The sequence below is a fragment of the Coptis chinensis genome, chromosome 1 (genome assembly GCF_015680905.1).
Source record: "Coptis chinensis isolate HL-2020 chromosome 1, ASM1568090v1, whole genome shotgun sequence".
NCBI lineage: Eukaryota > Viridiplantae > Streptophyta > Magnoliopsida > Ranunculales > Ranunculaceae > Coptis > Coptis chinensis.
This window is the reverse complement of record NC_141456.1, coordinates 12,532,485-12,546,749: the sequence shown is the minus strand read 5'-3', so window position 1 is coordinate 12,546,749 and position 14,265 is coordinate 12,532,485. Positions and strand designations below refer to the sequence as shown.

The window sequence follows — 14,265 nt, the reverse complement described above, 5'->3', positions numbered from 1 at the left end:
GGCTTACTCTCGTTTGTCTCGTATTACTACACCTCCTCCAAGGCACAATGACAGTGCGACTTTATTGATCCATCCAAGTAGTAATAACAACCCCTCTTCTGGTCGTGGTAATGGCGGTAGAAGAGGTAGAGGGGGTCGTGGCCATGGGGGTGGTCGTACCCAAGGGAGTGGTCGTGGTCGTGGTATTGGCAGTTTTGAGCCTTGTGAGCATTGTGGCCGCACAAATCATAGTTCTGATTTTTGCTAGGATATAACAGGACGCCCACCTTTGCACAAAGCCAACAATGCCACAGTAGTAGATCGAGAAAGTGACCGATTTTCAACGAAGTTCAAGAAGACTTTGCAGCCCTGATGAAGCGGATACAAGCTATTCCCAGTTCATCGAGTTTGTCATTTCAGGTAAAACATGTCTTCATACAAGTGGTAAGAACTCTTGGGTTATTGACTCAGGAGCTTCTGATCATATGACAGGTAATCCCCAGTTGTTTTCTAGTCTTGCGTATACTCACACACCATCATATGTCACATTAGCAAATGGGGCTAAGGCTAGTATTCTTGGTCGGGGTACTATTCAGTTAACTCGTAATATATCTATTGTCTCAGTCTTGCTTATTCGAAATTTCCCCTTTAATCTATTGTCTGTTCATCGTCTCACCCAATCTCTTCACTGTAATGTCATGTTTTCTTCCACTCATGTTGTGTTTCAGGATCTACATACAAAGACACTAGTTGGTGGGGGGTATGAGCACGGGGGCATCTATTACTTTCAAGATGATTATGGGCACTCTCACCAGAAGCATGCTCTTACAGTCTCAGTCTCTCCTGTTCAGTGGCATAGACGTCTTGGTCATCTTCCTCCTCCGGCTAGTTTGCTAAGTTTAGTTTCAATATTTCTTCTAGTATTCAGTCTTTAAGTTGTGAGGTTTGTGAGTTAGCTAAACATCGTCGTGCTACTTACTAAAATAGGTTAAATAAGTGTTCTAGTGTTCCTTTTCAGTTAGTCCATTCAGATGTTTGGGGTCCTTGTAGAACCACTAGCCTTTTTGGAGCCAAGTATTTTATTACATTTATAGATGATTTTTCTCGTATTTGTTGGGTATATATTATGCAAAATCGTTCTTAAGTATTCTCTGTTTTTCAAAAATTCTATGCTGAGATTACTAATCGGTATTCTGCACACATGCATGTTTTTCGAACTGATAATGCCAAAGACTATACCTCTACAATATTCCAGAGTTTTTTAGATGACCATGGCATTACACATCAAACCTCCTGTGTGGATACACCTCAACAAAATGGGGTTACTGAGAGAAAGAACATACCCATTCTTGAAGTCGCCCGATGCTTAATGTTTCAAACAAATCTCCCAAAGTTTTATCGGGCGAGGGCGCCCCTTCGCCACATACTTGATTAATCGTATGCCTCTTCAATATTAGGGGAAAACACCACACTCTGTTCTTTTTTTCCCTGGTCAATCTTCTTTCCATCTTCCCCTCGATTTTTGGTCAGGTAATGCGCTTTGTTCATAATCTTCAGCCGGGTCGTGATAAGTTAGACTCTCGTGCTATTAAGTGTGTTTTCCTTAGGTATTCACGTACATATAAAGGGTACAAGTGTTATAGTCTTCATCTGCGCAAATCATTTGTCTGTGTTGATGTTACCTTTTTTGAAGATGTCCCGTTTTACTTTACAGAAGGGAAGATGTCCTCTGAACCATTTGAGGATTGTGTTATGCCATCAGGTATTGCTGGATATGATCTTGGTGAACATGAGGGAGCTCGTGAAGAAGGAGCGCGACCTGCGCCCATAGATGGCCTTACAGAGCGCGACCTGCGCTCATTTGATGGTCGAGGTCCAGGCGATGGAGCGCACCTTGCGCCCGACGACCCGCTCCCCTTGATGGTCGAGGTTCAGGCGATGGAGTGCACCCCGCCCACTAATAGCCTCCAGAGCGACCGACACTCTCTTGATGGTCAAGTTCCAGGCGATGGGCGACGACCGCCACGACGCTTCTTCGATGCTGGGGCGCAATACCTTCGGTTGCCATTCCGAGTTTGAGGTCGAATGTTCAATCGCTCCGCCGCCCTCACCTCTTCCCACTGTGTCTGTGGATCCTATTGCCATTCCATCTGACCTTGATGTTCCTATTGCACTCCGAAAACTTGAACGTCCACCTGCCAGTATGCGTCTTCCTAGTAAGTATGCTTAGTATTCTATTTCTAAGTATGTTTACACTGATCATTTACCACCATCTGTCAAGTCTTTTGCTACGTCCTTGTTGTCTGTCTCTATCCCGTCTAACTACAGGGATGCTCTATCTCATCCTGGTTGGAAGCAAGCAATGGACGAGGAGTTGAGTGCCTTGTATTCTAATGACACTTGGGTTCTTACAGATCTTCCTTCTGGGAAGAAAGCAGTTGCTTGTAAGTGGGTTTTCACTATTAAGCATAATCCGGATGGTATTATTTCTCGTTTAAAGGCTCGTCTGGTTGCAAAAGGCTTTACCCAGACATATGGTATTGATTACTCCGAGACGTTTTCTCCGGTTGCAAAGCTCGCCTCTATGCGTATTGTGATTTCTCTTGCTGTTCATCATCACTGGCCTCTGTTTTAGTTGGATGTGAAGAATGCCTTTTTACATGGCGATCTTCTGGAGGAAATCTATATGGTTCAACCTCCTGGTTTTGTTGCTCAAGGGGGGAAAGTCTGTTGATTAAAGAAGTCTCTTTATGGGTTCAAGCAGTCTCTTAGAGCTTGGTTTGCGAAGTTTACTCAGGTTTTGATGGCTAATGGAATGACTAGGTGTGAATATGATCATTCCGTGTTTTACCGAAAGACCCAGAAGAGATTATTGTCTTAGTTGTGTGTGTTGATGATATCATTGTCACAGGGTCTGACAAACAGGGTATTGATCGACTTAAAGTCAATCTCTCAAGATAGTTCCAGACCAAAGATCTAGGAGAACTGAAGTATTTCTTAGGCATTGAAGTTACCAGGTTCCCTGGTGATATTCATCTCTCACAGAGAAAGTATGTATTAGACCTGCTCAGTGAGACAGGTGATTTAGGAGCTCGCCCAATAGAGACTCCTATGGATTCGAACGACAAACTCCAGTCGGATGTTGGAGAGATGTATGTCGATATTGAGGGATACCGTAGATTGGTGGGAAAGCTGATCTATGCTACTATTACTCGCCCGATATCTCCTTTTGCGGTCGGTGTAGTATCTCAAGATATGCATGCACCACGCATTCCTCACTACCATGCGCTTATTCAGATTCGAGGTATTTGAAAGGTTCTCCGGTCGGTGGATTGGTCTATCGTTCTAATGGAAATTTTGATGTTGTTGGATATTCAGATGTTGATTATGCTGGATTAGTTTCAGATAGACGATCCACCACTGGGTATTGTACTTTCCTTTGTGGAAATTTGGTGACATGGAAGAGTAAAAACAAACGGTTGTGTCAAAGTCTAGTGCAGAGGCTAAGTATAGAGCTATGGCTCGAGGGACCAAATGAAGTTAATGTGGATTCGTGACCGCGCTACATGAGTTAGGTTTCGAGGTACGACCTACCGATCCCTCTTCATTGTGACAATCGGTGACCATTCATATCGCTTCTAATCCAAGTATTTCATGAGAGAACTAAGCACATAGAGGTAGATTGTCAGTATGTCAGACATAAGGTTGAAACAAAGGAGATAAGTACTCCGTATGTGGCTTCTCGAGATCAGTTAGCTGATATCTTCACCAAACCAGTGATTCGTCAAGTTCTGAGTTATATTGGTAACAAGCTGGGCATGAGCGATATCTATGCTCCAGCTTGAAGGGTGTCAGTCTCACACATTCTAGAAGTGTGAGACCGTACCTTATTTAGCTTGTTGCAATTTTGGTTATTCCATCTCTAGTATAAATATATGTATTGTAGGTTAGAGTAAATATACTCTAAACCCTACCTTCTTCCTGTGCCTCCATCATTTCTTCTTCTTCTTCTACACACTCAATCCCTTTAACCTAACAAGCTAACCACCATATATATCTCCTAGCATAAATAACAACTTTGATCAATGATCTTACCAAGATGACTCTGCCATTTCCCCTTTTTTCCCCGCTTTCCACATTATCTGTATCTACAATGGTATAAAGAGAAGAGACCCACATTTTTATAAAATGATCGATTGAGTAAAATCGAATTGCTGAACAGGAATCTAATGCGAGAAAAGCGAGAGTCAATATAACAAGCTCCATAAGTTTATAATAGCAACACGCAAGCATGTTAACAGTTGACACAGGATATACATTTTGTGGACAAATTGTGATAAATGTTGTTCCTGTGTTAAACCTATACCTTCGGCGAAAGCAAAGGATGTAAGTCATGTAACCCAAGTGAAATTATACCTATACCTTGATGACTGGAACCCAAGCAAAACGTGATGACTGGAACTCTGAAATACAATCTAGTTATATCTTCAATAGTTTTATTAGAAGTTTTCCGTGAGTAACTTTGAAACTTATTTACAAGAAATTAAAATTTCCAAAGCAATATTTAAATACGTACAGTTCAGCGAACGGAAATTTTCAGTAGCAGCCTTTAAGTTATTTTGAATAGAAAAGTTAGAGGCTAGCGTAGCTGAAATTCATATTTCCATTAAACTTGCAAAACATGGCTTTATCTATCACCAAAATAAGACTTCCCTTCACGGCGACCCTGTCAAAATATTGTTCGGTGTGTCTTCCCTTGCACAAGAAATATATCGTGTTGTACGTTTACTATCATTAGGAGAAAGTGATAGTCCGTTCTAACTAGTTGAAGATTGGCATCGCTTTAAGTTGGCAATATCTGTCCTGTCTATTGTGTATTTGATTAAAAATTTGTTGCCTGAAAATTAAATTCCTAAGTGCAAGTTAGTAGACTTCCAAGGAAGAAGTTCCCATCAGCTGAAATTTTGATGAGAAAATAAACAGTGCTTCCTTTTCTTGTTAGAGTAGAGTCATGGAGTGTTCCTTCGAGAAAATTAGTGCCAGCTTCGAATGGGAAATAGAAATAAATCAATCAGAAAATCTTGGTTAGGACATATATTTCAAAGGGAAGTTTCCCTAAAAGTTAAGATGAAGAAGACTCAGATCTGATCAATCAGTAATAACTAATGACACGCTTACACTCTATTTTTCACCTACATAATGACCAAACTTTGAGTGCGGCCTACTAGCCTACTGCTGTGTCTGCTAAAGCTTCAAGTTTGGCCGTCCCATTTAGCAACATAAAAAGGATCTGTTATTACAACATACTCAAAGAAGCCTAATCTTCTGGAAATCTGGTAAAGACACGAAGATGGTTAAAGTGAGTACTCCTTTAAAGACTATAAATTATACCACTCTATTGTTGGCAATACGACAACAACATTCCAGCTGTGAAAGTTTCCTATTCAAATGAACACAGTGACATTCGAGCGTGTATATAGAGTAGAAGCATGGAGGAAAGAAGACTCAGGTCGAGAGCTTCAAAATAGTTGTTCAAGCAAGTTCTCAAAATCAAATATATTCCGATCCAATCTCTTCAAAGCGTATTATACTTTCAGCTTCAATTCTCTGTTATGGCCGATAAAGAGAAAACAACTTGTCCCAAAGGGAAAGTAGCTGCGGTAGCTAAAGAGGCTGTCACCAAAGTTGCAGGGAAGGTGGGGAAATCCACTGTCGCCAACCTGCTTGGTAAAGCCTCCAAAAGTAACAAACAAGAGGATAACTCCCAAACTTCGCAAAATAGCGAACCCCAGGAGAAGAGTGCTCCTGCTTTCCTTTAATATAGGAACCCTGGGAATACGCTTTCATGTAATATTAAGCTTTTTACTATATCTAAGCTGTATAATAAGGAAAGCAAAGCGTGAAGAATGGCACACTTGCTAAAATACGCAGTTTTTCAGGTCTGAAATATATATATATATATTTTTCGATAATCCTTTCAGGTCTGAAATATGGGACCTTTGATTGGTGGCGTAATTATAAAGTACCCTACTTCAGAATAATGAGGTATTCTTACTTTTCATTTGTTAACTTTAGTGATACATATTTATGTCAATAAATCTCTACTACTAGTATATATATAATGATCGTGGCCTCTTAAATTCATCCGGGACTTTTTCTGACGCATAATACCCTGGATGAATAATAAAATCAGATGCCTAGCTATTTATTAATGAGGACTACTTTGTCTTTTTATGTGTTTATAAATTTTCAATACCGATATTGTCCTTAAATAAAACAATTGCTTAACACCTTTAAATAGGGCTAATCAGTCTTTTCATGTGGGAGTATATTAGAAAACCAAATCCACGCCATTCTCATTTGTACGCAACTATTAATGTCATTTAATTAACAATAATTGCATTATTTAATAAGAGGTTAAGAAATGGAAAAGTCTAATTAGAGAATAAGAACCGATTCTTTTCCATACACTCTCATAAAAAAAAAATTTGTGTGCTTTTTCTCAAAATTTGCTGCTTCCAAAACCCCAATTTGAAAATTAATAAAAATGGCGAAGAAGAAGACTTGGTGTTTTACGGAACCCCAATTGAGCGTGAAGAAGATATAACAAGTTGAAAGAAGAAATCAGTTGCTGAAGCTGCTGGTCAATCACGTGCCTTTGTACCCTGGCAACAAGAGGTATTTTTTTTTCTCTTCAAATTCTGATTTAATTATATGAACAGATTCTTTATGATGTGTTTTTTAAGAAATTTGGTCAAGATTGGAACTCGTTCACAAGGATGAAGTCATATTGATCAATTGTTGAAAAGGATGAATTAAATTCAAGACCTTTGTTTTTTCTTGTTGAATTGGCAAGGTAATGTCCTGAAGTCCAGTATAATTAAGGATTCTTATCTAAAGCTTCTTAATAACATATGTTGAAAGTGAGGGTGACATCTAAGAAGAAAATCAAAGCAGCTAAGATTGGAGTTAGATCACACATGTAAATATATATGCTTTAAAATCTAAATGGACTTTTCAAGTTCATACAAGTACAGTAGTCAACTGGACAATGCTTCTCCTATATATATATATATATATATATATATATTCATTTTTAAGACTGACAAACTTTAGTATACTATCTACACTGTCGCTCTGATTGGAGAAAGTGGCTGTGGAAAATTTATCTTTTTAGCAGCTCTTAAGAAAATAAATACACTTTTATTGGATAAGAATGAATTGATCCATCACATCCAGGAGGTTTAACCTTGCATTTTCTTGCAAGTAGCAGAGAGCTTTCGGAGGAATGGCACAAAGTAAGTTTCATTACAGAGCTTTTAGATAACGGATCATATGTTTATTTTGTTTTCGTTCATGATCAGATCAATGTTCGGTAGTTCGGTGTTTATGTTCGCCTAACCCGACTTAACTGTATTTATGGTGTTACTCTCATGCTCATGGTCCTCTCCTCTGCTCTTTGCAATAGGGCATAAAGATGCACACGTGGGAGATGAAACCCAGTTTAAAAGAGGTGTCCTTACGTTAAAATACCCAATTGACCATGGGATTGTTAGCCTTATTAGTGAGAAGATATGGCATACATATTATTGGCGAGATGCTTTGGGATGGAAGATTCGCCAAGATGTGCATACCTGATATGGTCAGGATGGAAAGATGCTTTGGGATGGAACTTATTCTTCTTAATCTTGGTGAATCAGGTATGTGTCGAAGCCTTATATTGATATTCATCTCATGTTGGTAAGCCATACATATTAAAAGGAAATAATTAGTATATATTTGTGTCAGATGCAAATAAAAGATCCACTAAAGAGAAAAGTTAATTAGGCCAATACAACGTTCTATATTTTATCCAATTATGTATAGGAGCTATATTTTAATACTCTTATATGTTTTTGTGCATAAGATAACCACCGACACTAAGTTACTGAAGCTTAGGGGAAAGGATGGGAAAGCACCAATCCATATGTGCAGATAAAGAATACAACTAAGGCGAGCCTAGCTCTCCTATGAAGAAGGCCCTACTGAATTCAAGTAGTAGCACAATATTTGGTGATAGACATCATTCAGTGGGTAAGATCGTTTGTGTACTTTCACTATTGGCTATATTTGTGCTGTAATTGAGTCATGAGTTCTAACTAATATATAGCAGTTATCCAATATATGTGTTGTGTGGGTACTTCAAAATGGAAGTCGTACCCGTGTTGGACACTCCATATTTTAACTGAAAATGCCATGTCTCTGGAGTGTCTTTGATGTGTCTCAGCCATACCCGTGCAACACAGTCCAATATCAAATATTCACTTCACCGATTATTTTTAAAAGGCTGCTCATCGGCTTATTGTGCAAGCTGGAGATATTAGATGCAAGTGCAAAACGTAGATGAAATTGGGAGTAGGATGTAACCCGTGGCAGACTACTGGCAGCTACTTTTGGTCACTGTTTCGACTTTATACGCTGGCTAAACAGTAGATAAAAATGCAATAGGTAAGTGTCTTTAACTTTGATAATTAATTTTTTGAACCACTTACGCTGTACGAAAGTTCATTATTAAAGAGTTGTGTGTTTTGTGATTCAAATAGCTGTACAAATGGGTGATAATAAAGTCTTTAGAGAGTCATCCTGTAAAAGGAGTTTGACGCCGATATTTCTCGCTATAGTTAGTGTATTTTATTTGTAAGGTTAGATAAGAGTTTGACCACCATAGGTTGTATTTTTTTTTTATGGTAATAGGTTGTATTCCATCTATAAGTTCCATTGCTAAGTTCTAATAGAATTTGTGTAACATGTCATAATGATTATAATACTTTTGCGTAAACAATTCGTGCTATCAGAGTTTCACTGACAAAGTATCCCAATTGACGTACAGTACAAACTATTCTATATTTCAGCTCAATTCATATTCAAATTCGAATTGCCCATATGGGTGTATCAAATTTGGCAAGCATGGCGTATTGGCTTATGTTGTTTTTTGTTCTTTGTCAGTACAGAGAGTCTAAGCTTCAGTTTAGGTTGTTATTGATGTATTACATTTTGATTTGGCGAAGCAATGGAAATAACTTAAAGGATCCTAATTATGCTACAGCTTGAGCTGTCTATATGTGGCATTGCCGTTATGACTGTCTGCATGTTTTTCCTATCAGTCTGTTAAGTGGTACTTTCTCATGATTTCAATTTACTTTTATGACTTCATCCAACTGAAATTTGTGCTTCACTATTGTGCTGATTTTTCAAGTACTTGCATGGGAAACTTTACGAGATACTTCTACGCTTTTTGAGAGTTGAACTTGGCCCTGATGTTGAAGTTACAGTAGTGACTCATGGCTTTATGTTAGTCCAAAATGGCCAAAGGAGGCACTTGTATCCATAGTGTATGTGTAGTTAGTTTTTTTTTTTTTTTTTTTTTCCAAGGTAGTGTTGTAATTAAGATATTATTGCTTATTCAGGTTGTTGGTATCAGCTCTTAAGGTTGGAAGCCTGAGTTATAGTACACCGGACTTGGTCATATTCTCTTGGTTATCTCAGTTATCGGCCCACAGTATTTCCTACAAGGAAGCAAAGGACTTGGTTGTTGAAAGATACCAAAGCATAGGGGATACTTGCTGGATATCCAAGGGACAGTCACATATCCCTTTTCTTTCCTGTGCGAATTATGTTCTTCAAGTTGGATGAGCTTTTCCTTTGATTATCTAATTGACAATATGACAATATGAGGAAAGATATGAAATTAGTACCTGTGTTCTTTGGTACCTTTAATATTTTTAGTTTTCTAATGATATATTTGCACCTGCATTATTTCTTATAACTTTGCTGATGCATCAATTTTGTGCAGAGGTTAATGCAAGTGGGCAGTTCTGTGGTGTTGCATAAATGATCGGTCTAGATGATTTTAACCAGGACATGTGTGGTTCCCTGTTAAGTGGCACGTAAAAGATGCACCAACACCAATTTCCGTCATATCATATTAGAACAATGGTAATAAACCACTCATTAATCATGGAGCCCAGGTCATTAAAACTGACACGCCTCTTAAGTGACATATTTGACAAAGATCAACATGTGTAACACCTGTTCTATCTGACAGTCTTAGACCGAACTCTTGAACAATAATATTTATTATTGATACATTAAGATAATTAATTAAGCTGCACCAACTATATAGATTTGTGTACCATTTTTTCGTTTTGAATATATAGATATCCGGTATGATCGATCATTGTGAACTTGGTGTTTAAGTTGGTAATATGATGAAGAGCCTACTCTCCGTCATGAATGTTTGGAGCACAATAGTCTCACGTTCTACTGAATTACTGATATGAGTTATGAATTGATTGCCATGCTCCGTGTAATGTTTTGTTTTTACCATCCTCCATCCATTATGGGTTATGTAGCAATTATTTCAGTGCCAAACTCAAATATGAAATGAATATGTAATAATTAACTAATTATACGGCGTTGCCAAACTATCAAATTTAATAAGAATAATAAGTATTTGTCATGCGTGTTAATTTGTTTTTTGTTTTGGATGAGTGTATATTTATTATTATAGTACCCCAACTATATGTTCATATTCACGTACTCTCCAATAAGATTTATTAATTTTTCATTCATGTGCATAGCACATGCATTTTGCTAGTACTATTAATTGACAAGTGGATCAAAATACCCCCTAATTTCCAACATAAATTTTATCGATAGACACAAAAATAAGACAACCACTGGGTTAAGTTTTTCTATAAGTTTTGGGTCCGAATTCTGAACCGCTCTTGGCACAGTTAACGTCATGAACCCTAAACCCAAGTTTTAACTGTTTTAAGACATCTGGCAGAACTTCAATTTATGGCTGTTAATGATTTCCAGTCTCTCAATGTTTTAGCTGTATATGAGGTGATCTGATCCGCTATTGATGTAATTACCTGCAATCAAATGCATGAGGGCATTTTCAATGGGGGGTGTAAACCGTATAGAGTGAAAATTTTACACTCCAAATATTAAAAAACTCTTTCCAATGGGGGTGTTATACCGTAGGTAATAGAGTATTTGTTGATAGAGAGAGTGGTGTATTCCCTCTCACTATCAGCTAATAAAAAACCCGGGTGACACTCGAACAGACGCCTGAGTAAAAAATAAATTTGGGCATCTCTAATGAAAGGTGTAAACTGTATAGTGTAAAATTTACACTCTAAACATAAAAAAACATTTTCCAATGGGGTAATAGACTATTAACTAATAGAAAGGGTGGGGAATTTTCCATCCGTCTATTAGTTGATAAATAGCTCGGGCGACACTCAACATGACATTTCAATAAACTTTATTTCCACGCGTCACTCAAACGCACGTGTGTCTTGCAAAAAAAACAAAGCCGAAGAGAGAATAAAGCAAATAGAGAATTCATCTCCTTCTTGCAACCCGTCAAGGTTGTTAAGACAAAAAAGCTTCAAGTAAAAACCGAACCAAACCCTGACTTAAAAACATTCTCCCCCTCCATTACTCCTTCTGTCCTTCCCTTCCCTTCACAAATCACAACACAACACACCCAATCAAAAGAAACGGAAACACAGATCTTTATGAGTATATGATTTTTTGATTAATCAAAAGATTGAGTTACTATTACAAAATTAGTGAAGAGGGAGATTTGGGGTTATCATGAAGGAGAGTTGTTTCTAAAACTTGAGATTTGATAATGATTTAAAACAATCTAATGCTTATGTTTTTGGATTTGGATTAAAAGATATCGAATTTTTGGATCGGTTTCGATATTGAATGTTATGTAAATCTGGTATGCCATCTCTTCTTCATCTGCCATCTCTTCTTCATCCTCAGCAAGACGTACACTAATTCAAGAGCAATTTAATGCCTAAATTAAGTTTTACTTTGGGACGGTGTATGAAGTGACGTCCTTGTTTTCATATTGCTCGGACGTTATTCGAAATGACGTCCGTCTACTTATTTTTGCAATTGGTAAAAATTGTCCATTGGAGGAGCATCAGAGTGTAAATTAACAATCTATTAAGGTGGAACAAAGGGTGTAACATCCTAATGTCACCTCCGTGCAGCTGATGTGGAGGTGTAAATTCATACTCCCCATTGGAGATGCCCTGAGATATGCTATAACAGACAGTTTCTCATGCAGCGACCACATCATATTTAAAGTATACACAGCTACCGACTAATTCCCAAAAGTAAATAATCAAATCATCTTAACCAAGGAGCATTTGTTCCAAATTCTACTTTACAGCCCCAGAATACTCGAATAACAAGCGAAGGTGAACATTGTTACTATCAAATCACATCAGAGTTGTTATGGGATCCTAGGCTTTAAACTCCTTTTACTGCTATAGTTGTCTAGCAAAGTCGGTAAAACCTTTGGGTGATGATGCCAGAGGTCTGGGGCTTGAACCCGTCAGCATGAAAGAGTTACTGATCTCGATCATTTAAAATAGACTTACCAATATTTAATTCTAGTTTACCAGTCTTCATGCGCCATTAATTAATTGAAGCCACCTGAGTAGGTCTAGTCGATGAAAGTTGTCTCGACATTTCCAGTCTGTGTTGCAACCTGGTCACTCTGCATGCTTATAACAGCCTCATGTCTCTTTAGTTCTTGGGACCTAACAAACTCCACTATTCTTGCTTTCAGTTCAACATTGGTATGAAAACTCAGAGAATGGGTTGTCTTCCTCAACTTGAGGTTAGACTAAGAGACATGTTTTTATTTATATAAAACTGGTTTACAACAAAAGATATACATGAATAACAACTTCTACTCCGTAACTAACTCTAGAGATAAGTCTAAAGACTAAATGCTTTTATCAAATATAGACCATGTGGTATCCCACATGCTATTACTCCCCCTCAAGTTGGAGCATGAATATCTAGAATGCCTAACTTGCGAACTAGGCGATGAAAGGAAGTCGAACCAAGTGGCTTGGTGAAGATGTCAGCAAGTTGATTCGACGAAGAGATGTAATGAGGTGCAATGAGCTTGGCCTGAATTTTTTCACGAACAAAGTTGCAGTCCAACTCTATATGCTTAGTGCGTTCATGAAAAACAAAATTTTCGGCAATGTGAAGAGCAGCTTTATTATCACAATAAACTGATATGGGAGTTGAGTGTGGAATGTCGAGATCTTGAAGAAGATATTTCAACCATTGCAACTCACAAACCAAGCTAGCTAATGCACGATATTCAGCTTCAGCTGATGATCTAGAGATTGTATGCTGCTTTTTGGTTTTCCAAGAAAGAGGACTAGAACCATGAAACGTACAATATCCAGTTGTGGAACGACGAGTCATGGGACATCCAGCCCAGTCAGAATCACAAAAACTAGTAAGATGAAGATTACTAGATGTGGGTAACAATATGCCTTTACCAATTGAACCTTTGAGATAGTGAAGTACCCGAATAGCGGCATCCATATGACAAGAGCGAGGAGCTGACATAAATTGACTGAGAGTATTCACCGCATAGACAATATCTGGCCTTGTAACGTAAGGTATATAAGTCACCCAATGAGATGGCAGTATGTGGTTGGATCAGGAAGTATTGTCCCATCTGTAGAACTGAGACGAAGCTTTTGTTCCATGAGAAAGGCAGAAACCCGAGCTCCTATGAGTCCAGAATCTTTCAAAATATCAATGGCATATTTCTTTTGACATAAAAATATACCCTGTTGGGAACGTGAGACCTCAATGCCGAGAAAGTATTGAAGTCGACCAAGATCTTTAATCGAAAACTCATGCTCTAGGAATTGCTTGAGTTTTTGAATAGCAACAACATCATCACCTGTAATTATTATATCATCGACATAGACGAGAACAAAAACAGAAAAAGTAGAAGACTTCTTAAAAAATAGAGAATAATCTGCTTGAGACTGTGTAAAGCCTTGTTGAAAAATTGCAGATGAAAAATGAGCAAACCATTGGCGAGAGGCTTGCTTTAAGCCATAGATAGACTTATTTAATTTGCATACTAATTGCTCCCTCTGTCTAGAAAAACCAGGTGGTAATTGCATATAGACTTCTTCGTTGAGATTCCCCTGCAAGAAGGCATTATTAACATCCAACTGATGGAGAGGCCAGCCCTTGATAGAGGCAATAGAAAGCAAAGCTCGTACAATTACAAGCTTAGCAACAGGTGCAAAAGTATCATGAAAATCCACTCCTTCAACTTGTGTATACCCCTTTGCAACTAAATGCGCCTTAAAGCGCTCAATAGACGCATCAAATCGAAACTTGATTTTAAATACCCATCTACATCCGATAGGAACTTTATGAGATGGCAAA

The 14,265-nt window shown here is 38.1% G+C and overlaps 3 long non-coding RNA genes across 5 annotated transcripts in view; 2 read left to right on the top strand and 1 right to left on the bottom strand.

The window, feature by feature from the left end:
• The first annotated feature begins 5,068 nt into the window (after nt 1-5,068).
• LOC147522205 (uncharacterized) overlaps nt 5,069-14,265 on the top strand; it is a 70,203-nt gene continuing 61,006 nt past the window's right edge. Inside the window, exon 1 of the long non-coding RNA XR_015212608.1 lies at nt 5,069-6,024. This is a non-coding gene — a long non-coding RNA (uncharacterized LOC147522205). The remainder of the gene's footprint in view (nt 6,025-14,265) is intronic.
• Nucleotides 5,487-11,007, bottom strand: LOC147522210 (uncharacterized). Its single transcript, XR_015212615.1, has 2 exons — nt 10,619-11,007; nt 5,487-6,080 (listed from the first exon to the last, which is right to left on the bottom strand). It is a non-coding gene; the product is annotated as an uncharacterized LOC147522210 (long non-coding RNA).
• On the top strand, nt 6,836-10,125 carry LOC147522211 (uncharacterized). 3 transcript variants are annotated; one of them, XR_015212606.1, is made up of 4 exons: nt 6,836-7,277; nt 7,448-7,679; nt 7,913-8,466; nt 9,426-10,125. It is a non-coding gene; the product is annotated as an uncharacterized LOC147522211 (long non-coding RNA). The 3 variants fall into 3 exon arrangements; XR_015212605.1 differs by having other exon boundaries at nt 6,836-7,679; XR_015212607.1 differs by having other exon boundaries at nt 6,836-7,679; nt 7,913-9,133.